The sequence below is a fragment of the Leptonychotes weddellii genome, chromosome 10 (assembly GCF_054177405.1).
Source record: "Leptonychotes weddellii isolate Sample4059 chromosome 10, ASM5417740v2, whole genome shotgun sequence".
NCBI classification, from domain to species: Eukaryota; Metazoa; Chordata; class Mammalia; order Carnivora; family Phocidae; genus Leptonychotes; species Leptonychotes weddellii.
This window is the reverse complement of record NC_138378.1, coordinates 95714868-95739758: the sequence shown is the minus strand read 5'-3', so window position 1 is coordinate 95739758 and position 24891 is coordinate 95714868. Positions and strand designations below refer to the sequence as shown.

The window sequence follows — 24891 nt, the reverse complement described above, 5'->3', positions numbered from 1 at the left end:
GGGCACAGACATTAAATGGTCACAAGAGTGCATTCAGTAGCCCTGACTTCCCATCACAGCCTAAAGGACAAAGGCACCCATCCTGTAGAAAACGTCCTATAGGTAGCAAGGTCAGCACTTCTTTGTGTCTAATCTTTCAGAGCATCAGCAGGCAAGTAAACTCTCCCTTTCTAATGCTGTGACTGGGATGGAAGGCAGAACAGAAAGAAAGAAAAAATACAGTATTTCTTTCCCTACTTGTCACAAAGGAAAAGTTCCATGCAAAGTTGAGAAACAGATGGTCTGAGGCAAAAATCAACAAGCTTGATGTCCAGGATTAAAGACCAGATGCCACTAACAATCTTTAGAAGTCTCTAGAGGGACTTCAAAGAAATCGCCCAAAGCCCCACATCTCTCCCCCTGAGGGGAGTAGACTTAGTCATCCGTGCCCCTTTGCAGCCAGGTTGTCCCTGGCCAGGCTGTTCCCCAGGATCAAGCTAAGCAGATGAAAGTAACTTTTAGGTTACTGGGAACAGAGAATTCTAACATCTTATAGCTTCAGTCAATTTAGTTGTTTCACTGAGTTGACTGATCAACCGCGGTTCCTTCAGGTACCAGTTCCTCTCCTGACTTTCATAGTTTGTAGTTCAGTCCACTTCTTCTGGAGATTTCTCTCCCACACATATGCAGCACGAGTTTCCTCTTACCTCTTCTTGAAGTCAGCTCTCAATTTCAGCATCTCTCTCCCTTCATCATCTCTTCTTACTCCATTTGTAAGCCTAAGAGGGATGCTAGTGATTCATAATGCCAAACCACCTGAGTGGTGCTGGCGACAACCTGGGGCACGGAAGAGGAAAGACGTCGATGAGGAAGTACAGTTTGAATAGTATGAAATGGAGACTGTCAACCTCTGGAGTTCTAGAACCTTCCATCGAGCCCCTTCAGAGTCTTCCTTTACAAAGAACCTAGGATCACATCACAGAGTCTCCAGTTTAGGGAAGATCATAGAGATAATCTGACCTGTCAATCAGAGGCCATTTGCATGCCCTCGTTCACATATTCACTTAAAAACAAGGTCAAGCTATTATTGAGCCCCAGCACTGGGTTAGGTGATGGAAATTTGGGACAAATAAGACCCAGACACTGTCCTTAAAAAGCTTAGTGCCGTAAGGGGTCTAGGGAGTGCCATGCGGAGGGAGGTTAGACTAGGCTTGGTGGGGGAGGGGGTCAGAAAAATTATTATAGAACTGGAGCTACTTGGGCTGGTTCTAGGAGGAAGAGGAAGATTTTCCTGATTGCATGCAGCAGAAATACCCCTTAGGCCAAACGAGTTATATTAGAAGGATATAGGTTCTCTCACATTACTTGGTAAGAGCAAGGATACAATGAAGTCCCATGGCTTCAGATGTTCTTAGGGCCCTCCCCATGTGCTCACTCTGTTTTTTCCTGCATATCAATCTCTTTCTTTCCTACTGCAGACTGGGCTGGAAACTTGGCAGCTGGAGACTCCCCACCTCAAATTGCACAGCTGTGCCACCAGAAATGGACTGATCCTATTTCCTCAGATCCAGAACTGGGGACAGGGTTGGGGCCCACCACAGAGTAGGTCAGCAACAACCAGGGGATAGGGCCATGTTATACAGACATGGCCTCTGGATCTCCAGCACTGTGCATTGAGCCCATTCCCAATAAAGAGGAAACCCTGGGGACCACACAGCCATTCCACTTAGGGTCTTCCACAGATGTGTCCCTCTAGAGCACTAGTCTCACCTTAAATGATTCACCAGCATCAGGATAGAAGCTCCGTAAGAAAACTCCTGAAAACCTAGCTTCCAGCTCAGTATTGTTCTAAGTAAACAGACTTTGCACACTGCTTTCCACAAATGCATCAGTAATGCATTTCAGTAAGCATTAGCTGTTAAACAAATACAAGGGCAGACCACGGCGGGGGGAGAGGTTCAGTCATTTGATGATGATGATGATAGTGATGAATAACAGCTGAATACACTGGAGGCTTCTAAATATGCATCTCATTTGAGTCTCACCACCATCCTGTGGGATAAGTAAAATAGTAAACACTTAACTGAGCACATACTATGTGCCAAGCACCCTTTTAAGAAGTTTACATGTATTCATTCAATCCTTGCAATTCCATATGCCACATATTATTGTTACCTTGCTTCTTTTTCTTTATAGATGAAGAAACTGAGGCACAGGGAAATCAAATAATATAGCTAAAGTTACATAGCTTATAAGGACACAACTGGGATTTGAACCCAGGCAGTCTGGTTCCTGAGTTCATGCTCGTAACTTCTATTCCGGTAGACCATTTTTATGACATTCACTTTATAGTGCCGAGTTCCATCAAAGCAAAGCCATAGTGAGTAGAAATAAAAATAACAATAGCTAATGTTTACCTCCCACTCACTATGTATCAGGCGCTGTCCTAGGCATGGGTCCTCTACTTTCCCCCAATGATCCTGAATGGGAAGTTGTGTTGTGTTGCTTTTAGAAAACATGCTCAAAGATACAAAGCCCAGGGCTGAATTTCACATGCCTACTTCCACAGATGCAGGCTGTGTTCTGGAGACTGTAGAGGGTCAGGGAGATACTGGAAGAGCTGAGAGTTGGCCCACTTTGTAACAGAACCAAATGTGGGTTTGAGCAATGCTCAGACTAAGCCGTAGGGCTAGCAGAAATAAATATCCAAGTCCTAATGTTTGCTCTGGTCCCTCACAGCTTTCCCAGCCAGGTCTACTTACTAGAACAAACATCCCTAGAGCAGGGGGTCTGACATAGAGCTGGCTTCTGCCACCAGAGTCTGTGTCCACTGGGGTCAGCTCCTGCTGAGAGTTGCTCTCCTCATCTGTAAAACGGGAATGTTGCTCGAAATGATCTAAACGTGATGAACATCCGAGCAATGACCTCCTGAGCGCTAAAACCTCCTGAGTCTCCCCTGATATGGGGTTTTATATCTAGGATTTCTTCTTAGAAGACACTCTCATTTTAGACTCATGCCTTCCTGGGTGCTATGGTCTGAATGGCTGTGTTTCCCCCAGATTCGTGTGTTGAAATCCTACCCCCCAAGGTGATGGTATTAGGAGGTGAGGCCTGTGGAAGGTAATTAGGCCTGGGGTGGAGCCCTCACGATTGGGATTAGTGCCCTTATTAAAGAGGCCTGGAGAGCTAGTTCAGCCCTTCCTTCCACCAGATGAGGTTAGAGTGAAAAGGCAGCCCCCTGGGAAAGGGACGCTTACCAGACACCAGATCTGCCAGCGCCCCGATCTTGGACTTCCCACCCTCCAGAACCGTGAGAAGTAAATTTCCGTTGTTTGTAAGCCAGCCTGTTTGTGATATTTGTTATAGTAGCCCGAACGGACTAAGACACCAGGATTCATAGCAAAATAGAACTGTGATCCTGGGAACAGGAAGGGGAATGTGAGACAGGAAGTGCCTCCTAGGCCCCAGTCCACCCCCTAGGGCCCTCACAAATCCCCACCGGGGTTCCTGGCTCCAGGCAAAGGGGCAGCAGCTGTCCCTTGCCCCCGGGCTGGAGTCCTTACAGCCACCAAGGCAGGAGGCTCAAACCTTATGGAGAGCAGGAGACTGGAGGAATCATACACACGGTCTGTAACAGGCGTACTTGTAAAGTCTTAGCACACAACCTTCCAGAAGTCCTCCTTCTCCCAAACCGCTCAGGTTCAGAGGCATTTAAATCATGGCTCTTGCAGGGAATCCTGCTCCTTTTTCATACTCTTTGGGAGCTATTGCGGAGGCACTGAGATCAGCAGAAGCTGCTGCTTCTGGAAGTTTTCTATTTCTCCGATGGTGATTCTTTCAACCAGCACTTACTGGATCTTTTTTTTTTTTTTGGTTTGGTTTGGTTTTTAAAGATTTTATTTATTCATTTGAGAGAGAGAGCACACAAGCAGGGGGAGAGGCAGAGGGAGAAGCAGGCTCCCCGCTGAACCAGCCAGGACCCCCATGAGGGGCTCGATCCCAGGACCTGGAGATCATGACCTGAGCTGAAGGCAGACGCCCAACCATCTGAGCCACCCAGGCGCCCTCAGCACTTACTGGATCTTACTGGACAGAAATACCACTCGTCTAGAGCAGGCTAGGTACGGCACTGTTCTAAGGCAATCACCTAAGTGAAAGCAGTTTTTCCTTACAGCAGACCTGGGACGAGAGCTTTCCTTTGAAGGAACTGATTTATGGAGGTCAAATAACTTGTCCAAGGTCACCCAGCTGATAAGGGTTGTGTGTGCATTTCCTGGGGCTGCTGTGACAAATGACTGCAAACTGAGTGGCTTCAGACAACAGAAATTTATTCTCTCACGGTTCTGGGGTCAGAAGTCCAAAGTGACGCTATCACCAGAGTCACACTTCCCCAAAAAGCTCTAACACAGACTCTTGGCTTGCCTCTTCCAGTGTCTGATGCTCCAGGGATTCCTTGGCTTGTGACTGCCTTATTCCAATGTCCACCCGAGTCTTTACGGGGCCTTCTCCTCCTCGGAGTCTGTTTTCTGTTCTGTCTCTTATGAGGATACTTGTCATTGGATGAAGGAACCCCCCCCTCCATCCCCTGTAATCCAGGATGCTCTCACCTCAGAGATCCTTCTTGTTTTACATCTGCAAAACCCCTTTCCCAAATAAGGTCACATTCACAGGCTCCAGGGGGTTAGGAGGTCCACAGATCTGTCAGGGCCAGCGTTCAATCCACTACAGCTAAGCAGCTGGGACTCACAGGCGGTCTTGCTCCAGAGGGTGGCCTCATCACCGTTCCGCTGCACCCTTCGCACACGCTGACTTTCCACAGGTGTCAGGAAAATGCCTGCTAAATTAATCTGAGCTTTTCACAAATCATCACAAGGCTGAAGGGATAATTTTTCCATGCTGATATTCTGTCCATGTTCCAGAAGGGTAGTGCATCAACTCTACTCACGCTATCCCACACATGCCCAGATGGAGGGGGAGGAATAACAGCAAATTAGGTTACTTTTTGAAGAGAACTGAATTAAACTTTGCCCATGTTAAAAGCTTGTATATTTTTAAAACTTCAGGCACAAGCATAAAACCCCATTGCCTCAAAACCACAGTTGACAAAACCGCCATTGACAAAGAATTACTCCACAGACGGTGAAAATCTGACATAACGCAGCGATAGGCCAAAACACCGTGTTAGGTCATTACACGGACGCCGGCAGAGTGAGGAGCTCCATCATAGCTCCTTTTTGATGAGGGAAAACAGATTTTTAAGTGAAGCCTGCAGCTTGAGTGTAGAAAACTTAAAGCTGCAGACAATCAGCATTGTCATTTAAAAGGGTGAACTCTATTTCTTCTGAGATAAAGCGATGAGCCCAGGCAAAGCACTCACTCCATCAGATATGATTTGAAACAGCTGAAAAATAAACTTCTGACAATAAGATTTTAGGACAGAAACACTGCCAGAGCTCTAAGTGCTCTTCAGAATAATAAAAAGAAAGTAAACAATGCCAGAAGAACAAAAGGAAAATTCTCAGCTTCATTTGTTCTCATCAAAGACCATAGAAAAATAATCCCTGTTCAGGCCCTTCTTCCGGAGTCCAAATTCCTGCCTTGTGCTCATCTTTCTGTTTAAGTTCAGTGCTCTTCAAGCTGTCATTAAATCGCTTGCCCTGGTGGACGGGGCCAAGATGGTTTCCAATCTAAAGCCAGTGAGAGCCTCCAGGCAGATTCTGAAGGCCTTTTACCACCTGAGCTTGGCCATCTGAGCTCTTCCTTTCACTGTGGTGACATTGACTTGGGTGTCTTGAGCCCTGTGGGAGAGCCGAGCCCATTGGCAAGATCCTCGTGCCTTCAGCAACCTCAGTCAGCCAAGAGCCTGGCATGAAGCACAAGGACAGGTAACAAAAAGCAACAGATCATGAGAAAATCCTCTGGATTAGGCATTTTGAGGAAAAGGCTCGTTTTGTCAGACACTCAGAAGTGCCCTGTGGACAGGCTAGAAGCTAGCTGGCCAACAAAGGAATGAGGGATAGATGAGTGACAGGCTGGGCTGTTGTTTCTCAAGGTGACTGAGGCTCAACTATATGAACAGGCATGTAGTGATTAACTGACTAGCACCAGAATTTTACCAGCTACCCTGAAGCTTGCCGATTAACACTGTCCCTGGGGCCCGTGTTATAATGAGGTCCTTCTGATAACCTACTCCTTTGGAAGGAGTCCAAGAGGGACACGTGCCCTGTGGAATTCCTCATTGTAACTGGGCATGCTTCAGAGAGATTCCAGAGCGGTGATGATTTTACTTCTTTAGGCTGGAGGTTATCTGCTCGTCCTCCTCCAGATCCCTTTAAGCCAAGGGAAGGGCACCTCATTAGTGTCAGATGACAGGGGTCTGGTTCCCTTTACTAGAATGAGCTCTTCATGTCATACATGCTCTGGAAGATCTGAAAAGCCTTTTCTCCTGGCCTCTAGTTAGGAAAGAAGGCATCATAACCGGACACGACAGCGGGAAGCACGGAAGCTTGCCATTACTACTCATCTTGGTGCTATTCATGGAGGCTCTCGGGGGAAATGTCCAAAAGCTTCTTTATAGCTCTCGCCATTAATCCTCAAGTTCTGGTTACCAGTCCTGTAGAAACATATGGATTACAAATGGTCTGGTAATTACTGTTTCAATAAAAAGTGAATGCATTATAATGAGGGTAGTAGTAGAACATTGGGATAATATGGGTAGGGAGTGAATTGGTAGTGTTTTCTTGTTTCTTTTGCTTTATACAGTCCCAGTAGGGGAAAATGCCATTTTTAAAGAGAACTGATGGGATTTTTTTAAAGATTTTATTTATTTATTTATTTATTTGGGATAGAGCGAGAGTGAGAGCAAGTGAGCGAGCAAGAGAGAGAACACGAGTGGGGGGAGAAGCAGAGGGAGAAGGAGAAGCAAGTTCTCCACTGAGCAGGGAGCCTGATGCAGGGCTCGATTCCAGGACCCTGAGATCATGACCTGAGCCGAAGGCAGACGCTTAACTGACTGAGCCACCCAGGCGCTCCTAAAGAGACATGATGGGATTTATTTAAGAAATTAATATATACCTCTTTCCCCCCACCCAAGTTCTGAAGTATTTGAGAGATAGGCAAGAAATAAGGCAAAAGATGGTCAAAATATCATCTTGGTTAATTAGAACAGCTAGGATGTGTGCCCTGGGGTTAGGAAGCATTGCCACATACATGGGCAGTCTCAGAAAATATAAGCCTCCCCACCGAGGGATGCCCATGGCTTATTAAATTCTTAATACAGTAGTCTCCCCTTATCTGTGGGCAGATGTTCCCAGATCCCCAGTGGATGCCTGAAACCACAGATAGTACCGAATATTACATATTCTGTTTTCCTCTACATGCATACCTATGATAAAGTTTAATTTATAAATTAGACATAGTAAGAGATTGACAACAATAATGAAATAGAACAATTTTTACAATATACTTAATAAAAGTTACGTGAATGTGCTCTCTCTCTCTCAAGTATCTTACTCTACTGTATTTACTCTTCCCCTTCTTGTGAGGATGTGAGATGATAAAATGCCTACGTGATGAGATGAAGCGAGGTGGATGGTGTAGGCATTGTGATGTCGCGTTAGGCTACTACTGACCTACAGACCGTACATCGAAAGGAGGACCCATCTGCTTCCAGACCACATGGTTGACCATGGGTAGCTGGAACTACAGAAAGCAAAACCGTGGATAAGCTGGGGGGGGGGGTACTGTATTAATGTTATTAACTCATATTATGAACTAGTAGAATTTTTAGACTCTCACATGCTTAATTGTTGGTCTGTGTCACAGTTTTCTAGCCTATAAGGACCATGTCTTGCTCTTATCTCCAGAAAATCACACACTAATTACTTAGCAAATAGTTCTTGATTAGCGGAATAATTATGGTCTTGGAAGAATTCTCTTTATATAACCAAGAACTCTTAGGTCTTAGTCTTACAGCTGAAAGGGACCTTAGAGACCCAGGTCTGGGAGCTGAAAGGCAACTTGCTTAGGGCCACCCAGGCTCAGAGACGAGAGCCAAATCTGAGTTTTCTTGCTCCAAGCCTGTTTTTCTTTTTACTTTATCACATTGCCTCTCTACACAACTCTCTAACTGGTGGCTCTCTCTTCTCTAAATCCATCTCATTCCATTTTTTTTCTCTCTTTGGCAAATGCCCTAAATTCACGAAGAGGGAAAATGGAGGAAAGGTTGGAACAGGGATTTCTGGCTTCTGTGTTTGGATTACTTGCTAGGGAGGATTAGTCTTCTTGCTCTGCAGCTTCTCTCTTCCATCAGCTTAAGGGGCAAAAGAAACCCTAAACATTTGGATCAGCAACAGGTTGGTCCTCTGCCATCCTTCCCCCAGCCAGGCAGTGCTCACTGCAGCCCACAGACAGTGGTTCTACCCCCTTCCTTCCTGCAAAGGAGCCAGATGAAGCGAGCAGACCTTCAGGGGCTGACCTCTCAGCCCAAGAAAGCCAAGGCAATACCTGGCACGGCTGTCATTGGCTTAGAGCCCAATGTCCCTCACTGCCTGCCTTGATGGGTTTGGCTGTGAACACTCTCCTTACAAAGGAACCTCTCACGGGCTCCAGCCACTGGAGCCCTACAGCCAGGGTTTCAGGAAACTGGGGTGAAATGGGCAGAACAAGAGTTTGTCCAAAGACCGAACAGGACAGGAGGTTCCCACTGCTTGGAAATCTGTGTGTTCCCGAGACTTGCAGAACAAAGACCTACACATGGTTATTTTGGCAAGAACAGGAAGGTTTCGATTCTCCTTTTCCACCCCGTGGAAGTGGCCACCTAAGCTGTGCGTGCGGAAGGAGCATCTGTGTTCGCACTAACAGAGCCTCGGGGAGGCCTCCCGGCGCTCTTCCCGGCAGCCGCAGCTCCAGCGACGGGAGGGCGGCGGTGGTCGCTGCACACGGAGTGAAGGGCTCGGGCTCTCCCTTTGCGCTCAGCGTTTCCAAAATGACAGCGGCCAGCGAGGGTGCTCTGATGGCCTCCGCTCCCTGCAGCTCTCCCCAGGGGCGCTGAAATATCCTCTGAGGCCACATCTTGCCTCGTTGAGGTGTTATTTTTGGAGAGGGCATTTGGGAAATGACAACATAAAAATATGCAGGGGGAGCCTTGGCGCCTCTCTCCTGCGCGGGGTCCCTGAAGTGCGGGGACTGGATCTGGCAGCGCGCCGTGTGCGGGACGGCTCTCCCCATCTGGAGCCCAGGTGTGCGCCTCGCCCCCGGGTCCAAGACGCAGATGCCGGCGACTCGTGAGAGCAGGGCAGACCCGCCTCACCTACCTCTGTTCCACAGAAACGCTTTTACTCTTGGATGTACGATGTCCAGATCCACTTTGATTTGTAGATCAAGTGTAGCTGCCATCAAGCAGACGAACGCACGAAGAAAGAAGCGATTTTGTTAACTGGTTGTTGAGAGTCAGTGTGGATAATGGCTAAGAGTTTACAGTCTGGGTCAGAGACCTGGGCTCAAATGCCAATTCCGTTACCGGTTCTCTCTACGACCTTAGAAAAGTAAAGCTATTTGTCCAAGCTTCATTTCTTCCATTATAAAAGAAAGATCATTGTAGTTCCTGCCTGGGAGTATTGTAGCGATGAGTTAAGAAGGAGAACACTTGTGAAAAAGTCACATGCCACAAGGCCAGTCACATCATCAAAGCCCAGTTCACCGATTGCTGCCATTACTATCAAGCTTAGAAGCAAGGGCTCCCCTCTGCAAGACCCCTTTCCAAATACTTCCATCCAGAGCTGCCATTCTGTCTTCTCCTGCTGTTAGAATGTCTTCATCCTAAACCAAAGTCTCACTCCCCTTGTCTTCTGGTCTTGGCATTTTCAGCTACCTTTTTGGAGCCACATGTTAAAAACTCGCATCCTTTTTGTAATGGCAGTGACCCGGCCACCACATGGCATGGCTCTGAGGGACTCCCCTGACGTTGTAATCTGTGTAAATGGCACCCCCTGGTGCTAGCCCTATAGGAGAGGTGACTAGCAAGGATGGAAGGGAAGAAAGGTTGGAGAGAGATTGGCCATATTCTTTTCCACAAAAACCCCTAGCGAAGTAAAAGATCACGCTGATGCCCTGCTTTCTCAGGCAAGCAGCTACAATTCTATCAACGCTTCCTCAGTGAACAAGAATTCACCTCAGAGTCCATTCATTACCCTTGGACCACGCTCCTCTGAAAGCGAGATACCCAGAACTAAGTCAACATTCCAGATGAGACGTGACCAGAGCCAAATAGAGTGGAAGTTGACCTTTTTGTTTTTCTGGATACTGTATTCAGGATGCCACTGTGATCCAAGGTAGTTTTAGCACTGAGTACGTATAGCGGTTATTTTCTGGACAATGGCTTTGGCTTTTAATCACATGTTGTCCTACAATAGCTCTTCATTTATCTTGAATTGTTAGGTTCTTTTTATTGTTATTATACTTCACAGCACCAGGAATGATGAGCTTCTTTTTCAAACTGTCTATGTCGGGAGTTGCCTCAGATACATCTGTGTTTGAACATTTTAATGACTCCTGTTAAGTCTACCACAGTTTCTGGGTCAATGAAAATGTGCCTTATTTGCATATTTAAGCAGAACCAAATCAAAGGGGCAGTATTTACTAAAATTTAAAATGGCCACCGTGGCAATGCAATACATCTATTCTGTGTATGTGGCTTTCCTGGGATAAAGTACCCTTGCAAAAATGGCAGTAAGTTCCTATTTGGTTAATGAACCACAATTCCCCAAAATAAAACCATGACGCTTATGGGAACCCTTAGTAATAATTCTTCACGTGTGGTTTTCTCGCTCACATTCTTTATATATGGAGTGATTTCCAAATTACGCTCTGTGGAGCCCATGGGGTTCAGAAGGGATGTCCCAGGGATATGGGAAGGGCAGAAAGAGTGAGAACAGAGGGTGGGGCTCCTGTCAGCCCTTTATTTCACCCAGAGTTGTTGGCTGTTTGCTGTTGTATGTATTGAACTTCCCTGTAATATTTCCTTTGGGGGAAAAAAAAGTTTAAACACCATTAAGCCATTCTCTGCTCACTTCAGAGTGGTAGGGAGTACAATCACTTCCATGTTTCCTCTTATGAAATGGATTTCTGGGTGAAGTGGATTGAAGATAAGCTAATATTAGATTTTTACTTGCTGAATTTGGCACTAATATGTTTAAAACTCTCAACAACCTTGGTCTGAAGGAAGAGTAACCGCACCATCACCACCACAATCCCTGTCAAGCCTTGGACATAGCTGGAGATGGAGCTCAGATCTGGAGGGACGCTGGGGATTTGAAGGACACCTTCTAAGCAGTGTTGCAGGTTTGTGATTTGCTTCAGGCTTTGGGGAAGTTCCTTGAGAACTTCAATCCTCACCTTCTGTTGTGATGATGGGAAGGGGGGTATAGCTCTTCTGCTTCTTGAAAAAGACCCCTTCTGTGGTTTTCTTTCTCAGAGATGAAATCCTGATATCTAAAAATGGGTCAGTGACTGGCCTTCATTGGTGATCTTCTTTGGGGAAATTTCTGAAGGAGAAAGTGCAGGTTGGGCAGACATATTTCCTATCTCCACCGTACCTCAGCCTGATTCCTAGAGCTCCAAGACAGGAGAAGCCAGGGTAGGGCACGCTGACATCTACCTTCGCCTCCCAGATTATAGTTTTGGCTGTCAGGCCCCCTTTAAGAATCAGATTTTCACAAGATTTGGGGGATCATACCAAACTTCTCATCATTTTATGTACCATAAATATTTAGGAATATCTTAAGTCTGTTGTTTCATTGTTTCCTTATCTGCAAGAGGGAGATAATACTATCTTTCACAGAAGACACTTGGACTAATTAAGTGAAGAGGGATGACAAAACAATAGGAAGAACAATAATAGGAAGAAGTCTAGAATGAATGTGGAAAGAGACAGTAGCAAAAATTACAGGCGTTTGGCTGAGGTGGATGATCCCAAATCTCGAGCGCTAGGAAGGAGAGAGGTGAGGAATACCACATGGTGAAAATCTCATTGCACTGGAAAGGGGACATTACTATGATGTCTTCACCCCCTTCACACTTATGGAGCAAGAGAAAAAAATCTGAACTATGTTCAATATAAAAACTAAACTAACCGAGGGGCTTCTGGGTGGCTCAGTTGGTCAAGCATCTGACTCTTGATCATAAGATAAATCCCTGCATCCACACCCAGTACAGAGCCTGCTTAAGATTCTCTTAGTCTGCCCCTCACCACCCCCTCAGAAAAATAATAAAATAAAATAAAATAATGTTAGGAAATATTTCCATTTTTCTTTTCTTTCCGTGTTACAGTAAATTAAATCATCTTTTGACCAACAAAAACGTACAAACTTTCTCCCTAATGTGTATTAGGTGCATTTAGCACCAGGAATGATGAGCTTCTTTGAAAGTAACTTTAGTTAAGACATGTATCTTTTCAGTTTGTGGGATTCCACCCAATTTGATATTCTCGTTATATTTAACTTACACGCATTGAGTGTCTCCTGTGATGCTATTAAATTCAGAGAAAGGTTTAAATATATAGTGTAGAAGTCTATTAGGCCTGTTTATTTCTCTGTAACTAATCTCTGCGACAAATCTGCATGAGTCCCCATCCTACTGGGCCCAGGGGTGGGAGGGACCGACAGGGGACAGAAAATTTTCCATTTTCTGGAATCTTTGGGTTCAAAACAGTGTCTTAAATCTTAAAGAGACTCTTCAAGGTGCATGCCCATCTTTGGGAAAATGTTTTACCACCGAGGTTTCCCGCCTCCCTCAACCAAAATGGCATCTGGCTGAAGAGGGATGCCCAGCGTCCTCAAGGTGATGAGGAAGACGGTGTACCAGCTGGGTCTCTGACCCAGTGTGGTTGGCCAGGGCTGTTCCCTGGGCGCTTGTGTGATGTCTGTGACTAAAGTTCATGGCTGATGAAACTCATGGTCTGTTGATTACTGGCTCCAGCTCGGGGCCCCTCAATTGGTCTGGTTTTGGGTGTTGGGCATCTAACTGCTGGCTCTATCATGTAGCATGTTCACTTGTTTTTGAACAACTAGCTACGTGTCTACTACATAGCTTCCTGGCACTACAGAGGCATGACCTTCTCTCTCCCCCACACCTAGACTGAGTCTACTCCATAGCCATTGTGTGGGGTTCTTTTCCCCAATGGGACAGCTTCACGTAGGGCACATACAATCTTCTCAAAGCCCTAGGAAATCTTGGAGTTCACACATGTTAGCCTCATTTCTGGAGAAAATCTATGCCTTACCCCAGATCATTACGCTAGCACTTTACCTTTTCCAATCCATCACTTGAGAGATGTCGTGTTTGTTGCAGGAATTCTTTAAAGAGCTTTAGCATTTCCTTAGTCTTGGGAAACCTCTTTTCACTAGGATTGCCTTCAAATTATTTTATTTCTTAGGCTCCTTTCGAGAGTTTCAATTCCCCTGCCTCTCTGACAGGGATTCTCCCATAATACGCCCTTCTCCTTCCTGAAGCGGCATCCACTCTCTTCCTTCCCCAGAGTCATAATGAGGCAAGAAATCTGTCAAAGGGAAACATAACAGGAAGTATTTTTATTATTATCATTCTCTTTACTGATACTTTATTTTATCTAATCCTTGCAATAGCCCCGAGGAGTACTTGTTATTACCCTCATTTGCCGATGAGGCGTTCAGCCTGGGTACGTCACTTTCCCAAGCGATTGAACCAGGATTAACGACAAATCCTGTGCCTTTCCAGCATGCCAGCCCACCTCCCCAAGGACCTGCAGGAGGGAGACACTCCCGAGTTGTTTTCCACTATCAAGGAGCTGCTCTTTCATATCCCCAGCAGTTCAATGTGATTAGTCTTTCAGATTTGCCCCCCAACCCCAGTGCGATGCAGGAGAGGAGAAATGCACAGCCTTTTAAGGTGCCTGGTCAAAAAGGCACTTAATACAGAATTAATACATCATCGCTGCAATTGCAATTTGTTTCTCTGTGAAAACCAGGGAGATGCTCACTTATTTGTGACCTCTTCCTTCAGAAAGAGCCAGCAACTATGGTGAAGTAGCGAGTTTACAATAAACAATAAAAGGTGAGCACAGAGGCTTTTTATAGCAAGTCCAAACGTTTGGCAGGAGCCCAGAAGACATTACTCTTTCTCCATTAGGATTCTCTCCTACGCAGTTTTCCAGAGGAGGATGAAATTCCTTGGGTCATGTTATAAACATTCATCTTCTAAATCATGCCCCTAATAGAAAGAACAGAAGACAAAGCATGTGCTGTAAGTCATTCGCCCGCAGAATGTTCTCCGCACACGGTAATATAACATGTGGGGTCAGCCCCTGCGTCAAAGACCAAATACACAAGTGTAAAGAGATGGGAGGAAAAAGACAGACTCCACATGGCCAGCCTGGGGGAGGGCAGGGCGTCACTCTGGGGAGGGGAGGCTTGGAAAAGCCTTGCAGGGGAGGAGCGGAGGGAAACGTGGAATCACTGGGCTTTGCAGCCATCAGGGACAGAGATGGGAATAAATTCGAGGGTGTGGGGGCAATGCACATCGGAGCAAGGAGGAGGGCACGGTTGGGGGAAGTGGGGCAACTTCTTGGCCAGTATACAATGAGGTATATTCTAGAAGCAGGCCAGAGCTAAGGAAGGCGCCTTTCCTTTCCTCCAGCCTCCAATCCCTTCCAGACTCCCCAGATCTTCCTTTCTTAACATGTCCTCCTTTCACTCTGCACCCAGAGGGAAAAAGGTTTGCACCCTGGCAGAGCAGACAGCTCAAGGGATAGTTTCTGTCTCAATCTCATCAATCCTTTCCTCTCCAGCTAAATAAATCCTTTAGCTTTTTCAGTCCTGTCGAGGAGCCAAGCAATATATACAATTCACTTGAGCCGTGCATTCCCCAGCACCCAATACAGGGACCCTCCCTAGATGCCCTGTCCTGAGTAGCTGATGAACTGTCATTGACTCATTTGTTAATCTCATAGACCCCTCCTCCGAGTTCACAACCTCTCTCTTACCCCTGCCTAGTTCAAGCGTCACAACCTAGGAAAGCAACTCTAATAGAGCACTGTGCAAGGAGTCTGAAGACTGGTTATGCTTCTAATTGCTGAATGGCCAAGAGTAATTAGAATAAGGAGGAGGATATCTACCACTGACTGAGCATCTAGAAGGTCAGGCCCTATGCTAAGCCCTTGGGGTAATTATCCTAGGAAAATGATTACCATTATTTTAAAATTTTCTAGTAACTGGAAGCTTTGGTACCTCATTAACTTGTCTCATTTTTCTCCATAGTTATTAAATTTGAAAACCAAACTGAAAGGGTTTCCTGATTCTCAGAGTAAGAAGAGAAAGGGACTGTGTGTGTGTCAAGGTTCTGTGGCATTTTCCTCATCAGACTTCAAGTGGGAAAACAGGTAGTAGGAGTAGAAAAGGCAAGTAGGCAAATCTCTGAGACATTTAAGGGACAGGAAAGCAGGAAATAGGATGCTGCCCTAGGAGACATGTGTCCATGCGGTGGACAATGACTGCGCACCTTAGCTTTGCTCAATAATCGGAGGCCTGCTCTCAAGTCTTCATCCTGGTGCGCATTGCCTAGGTGATCCTGGGAAGTTACCTTATCTTGATGAGCTTCAGGTTCTAGTTTGTAAGATTAGCAATGGCCAGTTACCAAACTCAGGGGCTACAACTCTAGTTCAGGCACCTTCTCCCCCAACAGACTAGCTGTGTGTGACCTTGGGTGAGTCACTGAACCTTGTCTGAGGTCATTTTCTCATCTCAAATGGAAATACTGACGCCTATGCTACCCTCCAGATCAATGTGATAATGCTGGACCAGTGCTGTTTATGAAGCGAAGGGGTCAACAGGTGGTGATGCAGGTCCCTTTTAGCTAACACCTATTCGGAGGCAGTGACCTCATTTCCTGGAGACGGGCCTTGCAAAGCCTCCAGCAGCCTGGCCCTCTCCACATGGCTACTCCTTGTTTCCCACAGCTATAGATGAGGGAAGGCTCCTCGGGGGTGCTTACTCAACAGGCATTATTATCTTATTTCTCTGCTGATCAGAGTCTGGCCAAAAAATCAAAGGATTTCTCTTTCAATCTGGCAGTCATTTTCTTCTTCACTCTAAAGTCACTAAGCAAGGTCAAGGTCAAGGAACTGAATTCCTTAGAAAAGTGGTCCCTGATTGTCTGGGGGAAATTTGTTCATAGTTAGGATGGGTGTGTCAAGACCCCTGTGGCTTTCTTTCTCATGGTTTTTGTAAATTAAACCAAAGGTGGATTGTGTTGACCCAGGCATTAACTATGACTTTTTTATGGGCTGTTTCAGGTATCTTTTGTGAATTTTACGATCCTCTCTTCTGGGATGGGTGGAGTGGTGGTTGCCTTGTTTTTCAGTTATTGATTTAAATTAATCATAGCTCATCCTGTCCAACACTGGACTGTGTACACAGGTGACAGGCTATTCATCTTTAGGCATTTAAATCCTGCCTGCTCTTACGTATTAGTAGAGATAGACTATCAAGCTGCAAAAATATAAGGATCTTCTCCCAAAGAGACCTCTCATACTGCTTCTTAAAGGTTAGCAAAATAGAAAAGAAGCATTCAGCTTTGGAATCTATATTCTGATATTTTTAAGTGGCTAATATTGAGGAACAAACTGAATTCTGTCTTTGGAACTAACAAACTTATTGACCTCTTTGGAAAGCCTCAACCTTACTACTTGTTAACTGTGTGTTCTTGAATAAATTACTTTACTTCTCTGAGCATCAGTTCAGTTTCTTCATCTAAAGACGAGGGTATGGGAGTGTCTGGGTGGCTCAGTTGGTTAAGCGCCCAACTCCTAGTTTTGGCTCAGGTCATGATCTCAGGGTCATGGGCTCGAACTCCATGTTGGACTCCGTGCTCAGCTGGGAGTCTGCTTAAAGATTCTCTCTGTCTTCCTCTGCCCCTTCCCCCCCCCACTCACATGCTCTCTCTCTCAAATAAATAAACAAATCTTAAAAAAAAATGAAGATAGGGGCGCCTGGGTGGCTCAGTCATTAAGCGCCTGCCTTCGGCTCAGGTCATGATCCCAGCGTCCTGGGATCGAGCCCCGCATCGGGCTCCCTGCTCAGCGGGAAGCCTGCTTCTCCCTCTTCCACTCCCCCTGCTTGTGTTCCTCTCTCACTGTGTCTCTCTCTGTCAAATAAATAAATAAAATCTTTAAAAAAAAAAAAATGAAGATAGGGCCCCAAACCCTGCTACATCATTTTTTAACACTATATTTACTTCATTTCTAATATGCAAGGTCTTCGGTTCCTTATGAGTTATGATATAAGGGTAAGGGGTACCTTTATTTCTCATTGCCATTAACATAATGCCTTGGACAGGGTAGATGTTTGACATGTATTTATGGGATGGGATGGAACTGAGTTAATTGTAAATGGTGCTTACTCAGAGCATCAGGTTGATTTCCCAGGGGCAGCACGACTGCACATCCTCAGTTTACAGAGGAAGGAACTGGGAGGGAAGAGGTCAGTGGACCAGAGAGGTCAGCCAACAGGCCCATGAGCACACAGTCTTGGGTGGTGGACCTCAGACTAGAATCTGGACCACCTAAATCTCAATCCAGTTGCCCTTCCACCACACACAACAGCCCCTCACATCTTGTTTGCACTTATTTAGAGGAAGAAATATAAAAAAGAAGTGATGCAAAGATATAAAATTTTAACTCCACCCAAAATTATCAGAGTCCCAAATCAATGAAGCCTAAACTGTTTTTAAGTTTTTAATTAATTGAGAGTAAGGGCTATCCTGAAATTCAAAGAAAATTTTGTACCCTCAAGACATTCCAGTATAGCAAGATAAGTGATAGAGAATGACAGAGAGTGGATGCCATTTACATAGGATGGTCTGCAAAGGCCTCTTGGGTGGGGGTGACATTTAAGTAGAGACTTGAAGGAAGAGAGGGGATATCTATGCAAGTATCTGGGAAAGAGCATTCAGGCAGTGAGAACGCTGAAGGTAAAGGCAAAGCTGGGGGCGTGCTCAGGCCATCCTGGCTGCCATGGAGCAAGAGAAAGGAAGAGAGGGAGGAGATGAGGTCAGAGTCGGAACATCCTCTTACATAGGAGGAGAAGCAGGACCTCGGTAAGGATTGAATATTTTACCTAGATGAGCTAAAAGTCATGTAGGGTTTCAAGCAAAAGAGGAAAGTGGTCTGATTTACATTTTAGAAAAATGACTGATGGCTCTATGGAGTATAATCTGCAGGGGAGCAAGTGTACAGAGGGGACCAGTTAGAAGTCAAGGGGTGATGGTAATTCTGACTAGGGTAGTAGTACTGGAGGTGATAAGAAGTTATCAGACTCAGGATATATTTAGACGGTAAAACCAATGGAATTTGCCACAAACTGGAAGTGGGTTGAGAGGTGGGAAGGAGTCAAAGAGACTTCAAGACTTTTGACCAAAGCAGCAAGTAGAAAGGAGCCACTGCTAAATGAAGTGGGGAGAACTAAGGGAGAAGCAGATTGGCGGTAGGGGTGGGAATAAAAAGCTGGTTTTTGGAAATGTAGTTCGACATTCATATTGGATATTTATGTGGAGATGTCAAGTGGGAAACTAGATGAAATCTGGAGTTCAAGAGGAAGGTCAGGTTGGATTTATAAATTTGGAAATAATCAATGGAGAGATGGTATTTATAGCCATGGGACTATGTAAGATAATCTTGGAGGGATCATTCTTACAGGAGAGTTCCCAGGACTGAGTCCTGGACATTCCAGCAGCTAGAGATCAGGAATATGAAGAACCTTATAAAGCAAAGGACACTGAGAAAGTGCATTCAGTGAGATAGGAAGAAGAACCAAGAGAAGTGGTGAACTAGAAGCTAAGTGAAAAAAACTGTTTCAAAAAGAAAAGAGCGATCAACTGTGTCAAATGATGAGGACTGAGATTTGACCATCGGACTTGGCAGCATGAAAGTCGTCAGTGGATCTGGCAAGAGCTGTCTTGGTAGAGCTGTGAAGATGAAAGTCTGGTCGAAAGTTTTCAAGGAAGAATGGGAGAAGAGGAAGTGGCAACTATACATACAGACAATTCTTTGTAGAAGATGATGATGATGATGTTGATGATTATAGAAGAGCAGAGAAATTGGAACTGGAAGTACGCATGAATCAATGGAGATACTTGACTGTGTTGGAAACAGTCCCTGTACAGAAAATGTAGGAGAGAGAGGACAGTGGCTAGACCCATGTCCTTGAGTTGAAGAGAGGAGAAGGAATCCAGTGATCCTATCGAGGGTTTGGCTCCACATAGGAGCCGAGACAGTTAATTCACTGTAACCAGAAAGTAGGCTGAGCATGGTCGTGTAGATATAGTCGGCAGAAATGGTGAAAGTTCTCTTCTGCTAACTCCCGCTTTCTCAATGAGATGAGGAGAAAGGCCATTAGCTTTGGGAGAACAGGATAGATAAAGTATTGGAAGATAGAAGAGTGAGAAGAGTTGTGAAATGATAGCTAAGGAGAATGATGGCCCAGAGAAATGAAGTAGAACGGCTGGACACCTTGCACACTGCCTGGCCCAGAATCAGACTTAATAAATCTTCGGGATGAAAGATGACCCGAGAACCTAAGGAAGGAGCCAACTTGAGGATCCAAGTCCCAATATAGTGCACAACTCAGCCCATCAGATTTGAATCCATATTCAATCATGCATATTTGGCTATTTTCCTGAAGTTCCATTGAAGGAAACTATAAAAATCATGATTTAAACATCTTTCCTGGCAACCCAAAAGAGGGCTCCAACTTGCCAAATGATAGAATTACAGACTCTCCTTGGAAAGCTCCATTCCCGAATAGAGATTTTTATTGCCACATTTCATCTCCCAGTATGGTACTGTTCTCTTTATTGGTACCTTTATATCCCTTACAGGTTTTTAAACATCAGTTTCCCAGCATCCATCATTTTTACAGACCCTCTTCCCATTTTCCACACACAAAAATGTTCTCTTACACTTTCCTTAGGAATGTCCCATGAATTTCATATGTTTACAAACTTTTACTGTCCCAGAAAGTCACTTCCCTCTACCCCCCGAGAAGTATCTAGTCAGAGAAATAAAATATGTGAACCAAAGGCTTAGCCTTCTTTTCAACTCATTCATCTGAGTTAGCAAGGTCTCCTGAGCCTTTGGCTGCCTTCTAAATGAATGATTCACCTGCTTGTGGACAATTTCAGTAATTTTTTGGTAATAGTCTTTGGTTTTCAGCCGGAGGTTGCCTCGGGAATCATATCTTTCAAAAGTTTTGAGACTCACAAACTTTGACCAGAGTAATTCTCAAGGGATTGATTCCTAGGTTCTGCTTTTCCTCTTTCTTTCCTTTTTCTTAAAAAAAAGAACATGTCTCAGTGAAGTAATTAATCTTCAGAATTAACCAAAAGTCTAGGACCTAATTTTTTGAAGATCTATGAAGGCAGCAGCCAGAAGCTATATTGCCATAGTTAGATAGAGATACATAAGTAGATAAAGAATTTTTATTTCATTTTGGAAACATAACCAAAAGATCCCAAAACTAATAAAATCGACACCATTGCTTCCTTTACACCTTACCTTCCTTCTGGAGCCTATCCTTTGGTAGTACTTTCAGCAATACTTACAAACAGTGAATTCTTCCCGTTTTTGTCTGAAAACGTCAAAATTTTACCTTCCCTCTTGCATGCAGTTTAGCTAGCTGTAGAATTCTAGTAAGGTTTTTGTTTCTGCTCAGTACATTGGTGTATTACTCCACTGTCATCTAGTCTCTACTGTGGCTGGTAATATGTCTCTTGTAAGTCTAAATATTCCTTTTTTTTTTTTTAGAAATTGTCTCTTATATTGAGTTTCTTTCAAGAGCCTCTCTTTTTTATTGATGTTCCACATTTCCACCCCTAGGCATCTAGGTGTGAATCTGACTTTATTTATCCTCTTTGGGACTCCCTGTACTTCTTATGCCATGTCATCAATTAGGGAAATTCCCACTCATTAGGGTATTTTTAGTATTAACTAAAATGTCCTTTTCCTCTTCTTAAACTCCTATTAGGTACAGGTTAGACATCTTATTTTCTCCCCCATGCTTTTCATGTCTATTTCATAGTTTGGGTTTCTTTATTTTTCTATGTTAATTCTCCTCAAATAGATCTTTTCATTTGTTGATTTCTCTTCAGCCATATCTAATCTGCTGTTTCATTTGTTCACTGAGTTTTTAATATTAATGACTTTTTTACTTTCAGAAATTCTATTTTCATTGTTTAGTTCTTTTCTCATGCTTCTGATTTTTTCTTTTATGTCCTTAATCATTTAAATTCCCTTATTTTAAAGTCTCTAGACAATTGTTCTATTATCTGAAGTATTTGAGCCTACAATCTTCTTATTAGGTGGGTCTTCTTATTCTCACTCATGTTGGATTTTTTTAACCTCCTGTGTTTTATAACTTTCCATTGTGAGTTCATCCTCAGTGGGAATGGTTTTCTGTGAGAATCCCCTTCAGCCTTGATTACGGGAGCAATCCTCCAGGGAGATGTGAAGAGGAATAGGAGTAATTTGTTTTTCTTTTGCTTCTGTAGGTGCCTCATAGGCATCACTGGCTCTGGCTTTGGGGCATCTGTACCATGGTGTTTGCATATTTTGAACTACTAATTTGCCAGGAGCTCAGTCCAGGGATTTCCATTTTCCAGAGTGCTTTTCCTCACTCAGAACCTCAGCAGAGCTAGATGAGCTTCCCTGTGATCTCCCTGGCCCACTGGGCAGAATGTTTTCTAGTCCAAACTTTCACTGATGTCCTTTAAGAGCTTGGGTTTTAAGCGGACATGCCAGTTTCTGTGGCAGCCCATAATCTTGTCTCTGTCCCTGCACGGCTATTAAAATCCAACCCGAGGCAGAACCTGACCGACTCCCATGACCTCCCCACACTAGCTGCGGTATTAACATACAAGTTTGTTTTCTTAGGCTTACATTTTCCCTTTATTTTTGGCACCCAGGTAATTCTCATTCCTTCTTGAAAATGAAATCAGACATAAGAGAACTTCCACAAACTTCCATTCCACATCTACTTGCCTACCAGCAACTCCCCTCCACCTTTCCTCCTGTTACTATGGATAAACCATCTGTGTCTGCAGGTCAGTCCCTCCACTTTGTCACCAGCTCCCATTCCCTTTCAGTTATTCAATGACATCACTCCAGTAATTCTCTCTCTCTCCTGCATTAACTGAACTCTCTTTTCTGGACTACTCCTATCGGTATAAATATAGTTATTTCTCCTATCTTAAAAAAGCCTCAATTCCTCTTCCTATTCATCTACTGCTTCACTTTTCTGTTTTCTTTACAGAAAACTTCTGAAAGTTTCTGCCTCCCAGTTCCCTTTTCCATTTCTTTCTTATGCACAGTCCAATCAAGCCTTTGCCCTCACCATTCTTCCAAAACCACTCTTTTCAAGGTCACCAATGACCTCCACATTGCTAACCAACTCTCAGTCAGCATCTTGGCATTTTAGCAGATTGGGGTGTAGTAGATCATTCCCTTCTCCAGGAAGGGAATCCTTGTCATTCAGGACTCCACATTTTCCTTGTTTTTCTTCTTTCTCATCAGCCATTTCTCACTCTCCTTTGCTCATTCTTCCTTTTCTCCCCAAACTCTAGAGTACCCCAGGGCTCAGTCCTTGGGTGTCTTCCCTTTTCTAACCACATGCAGTCCACTGATGATTTCATCTAGTTTCAAGACTTCAAATGCCATTTATGAGCTGACAATTCCCAAATGTATGCCTCTAGCTTGTAACTCTCTCCTCTGTTCTAAATTCATATGTCAAACTGCCCTCTCAACATCTCCAATAGGTTGTCTAATAGACATTCCAAACATATCTTGTCCAAAATTGACCTCTTGATCTTTCCTACCAGTCATGCTCTATCCTTAGTTTTCCCTATCTCAGTTAACGGTAACTCTGCCCTTATGATTATTCAGGCAAAACCTGGGAGTCACTCTTGACTTCCTCTCTTCTCTGGATCTGAAGGTAAAGCTCTGGAATCAGGGCGTTTGTTCCACTCAATGAATAAATTTGTATGAGCACAGAAAAAAGGGAGTATATATCCTGTTAGGGAGAGGTAAGAAAAGCAATAAGTATAATACAAAACTGAACATGCCAAATGAGAGATGCAGAAAGTAGGGAATGATCATACCTAGAGACAGAGAAGCTTTGGGGTATATAGAAAGACAGAGGCTTTTGAGATGATCCTGAAGGATAGCAATGATTGGAGTGCTTAGGGGGAGTGGGGGGGAATTTTAGGTGAAGGAAGCAGCTGAGCAAGACACCCATCTTCTGGGTTAGCGTCCCCTTCCCCTTGAGCCTACCTTGGCTCTATATCCTGTGGGAGCCTTTGATAATCCCTTGACTTATCCTCATCCTATCCCAGCCCCAACATATTTCAAATCAAAGTTGCTATATGTTGCCAACATTAATTTCCAAAATGCCTTTCACAGGTTACAGGCTTCCCTCTCTCAATTCATGTTACTGCTATCCCAGTTCACCCTTCTTTGTCCATGTTGTGTCTTGTTGGTCTCTTTGCCTTTGGGCTGCTTCGTCCTCTGTTCATTCTATTCACTGTAGCCACTCAGCCAACACTTAAGAGCCTATTTTGCACCAGGCACTGCTCTCAAGGAGGCTTATAACTAAGCAAAGGGGCATACCTGGAAACATACAAAAACTACAGATGTTTCTACAAACTGTACAGGGTACAGTGGCACAAGGGAAGAAAATGCAAATTCTACCAGAAGCAATCATAGAAATCACTCAAAATCCATGGCTACTCTATATACCTATAGAAGGAAGATCTTCCACACCCCAGCTACCTTTTCTGCCTCGTTACCCCTATTCCCCTTCACATATGCTACATTATAGCCACACTGCTCTGTTTGTACATGTGTCCTGAGCCTTCTCTTCTCCATGCCTTTGTTCATGTGGGTCCTTCTGCCTGGAATGCTGTTGCCCTACCTTACAAGTTTAAATCCTACTCAGCATGTAAAACACTTAGCACAGTGTCCTGCACATAACAAACACTAAATAGTGTCAGTAGTCTTCATCATTATCATCATCATTATTACCCCATAAAGATTAGCTAAATTCTCACAACTCTTAATTTTTTCTTAAGTCACTGTCATCTTGTGTTACATATATACAATATTCTCTGCCCCATTGTCCTTCCCTTTGGCAATAGGAAATCACCTAGCTACACACTGTCATCACTAAATAGTCATAAGGAATAAGCAGAAAATGGATAGAAGTAGAACACATAAAATATTTCGAAAGGACTCTTTTAACTAATTGAGTGAAGTGGCCATAGATTTAAAGACCCAATCTGATTAAAATGGGATGGGGTTGGCCTCTGCACTTCCTGGTAATGTACAGCCAGATTGCCTTAACATATGACCCCAGTGAGTCAACCTCAGCTCATACCCTGACTCAACATATCTTTACTCAGATCACATAACTTACTCTCATCAGTTGACTGGCTTCGTCAGAGGAAACCACTCAGCCTCTAAGAAGAATTTGTAAAGAATCTGAGCCCATCAGTCAGATGTATCGGATAATAGGGAACTGGGTGTCCCGGATGGGGCAATATTTAATGACAAGGATGAGAAGAAGAATCTAATGGATCCCTGAGTGGAAAGAGGATGGTGCTCTCACTTCTGTCAGTGGCAGCTCCTCTACCTTGTCACTGTCTCCTTCCCCCATCACTAACACCACTCTGCCCCATATCTGCTCTCTGAATCAAAACCTCATCCTTGGTTCTCCTGTATTACCAGTGTGGTGGTTTGAGATCTGAGCCTTGAACACTATCAGTTCAACATGGCTTCGAGTTCTCGCAGCGACATTCCTCCTGCAGTCTTGCACAGAGGTCTGCCCTCTCCCTGCA

At 44.4% G+C, this 24891-nt stretch overlaps 1 long non-coding RNA gene across 4 annotated transcripts in view; it reads left to right on the top strand.

Annotated features, from left to right (window-relative positions):
• The first annotated feature begins 2127 nt into the window (after positions 1 to 2127).
• LOC145715948 (uncharacterized) overlaps positions 2128 to 24891 on the top strand; it is a 41944-nt gene continuing 19180 nt past the window's right edge. Inside the window, exons 1-2 of one of the 4 annotated variants that reach the window (XR_014138261.1) lie at positions 2129 to 11319; positions 21967 to 22104. This is a non-coding gene — a long non-coding RNA (uncharacterized LOC145715948). Of the gene's footprint in view, positions 11320 to 21966; positions 22105 to 24891 lie in introns of all 4 variants that reach the window. The other 3 variants (XR_014138259.1, XR_014138262.1, XR_014138260.1) reach the window with 3 other exon arrangements.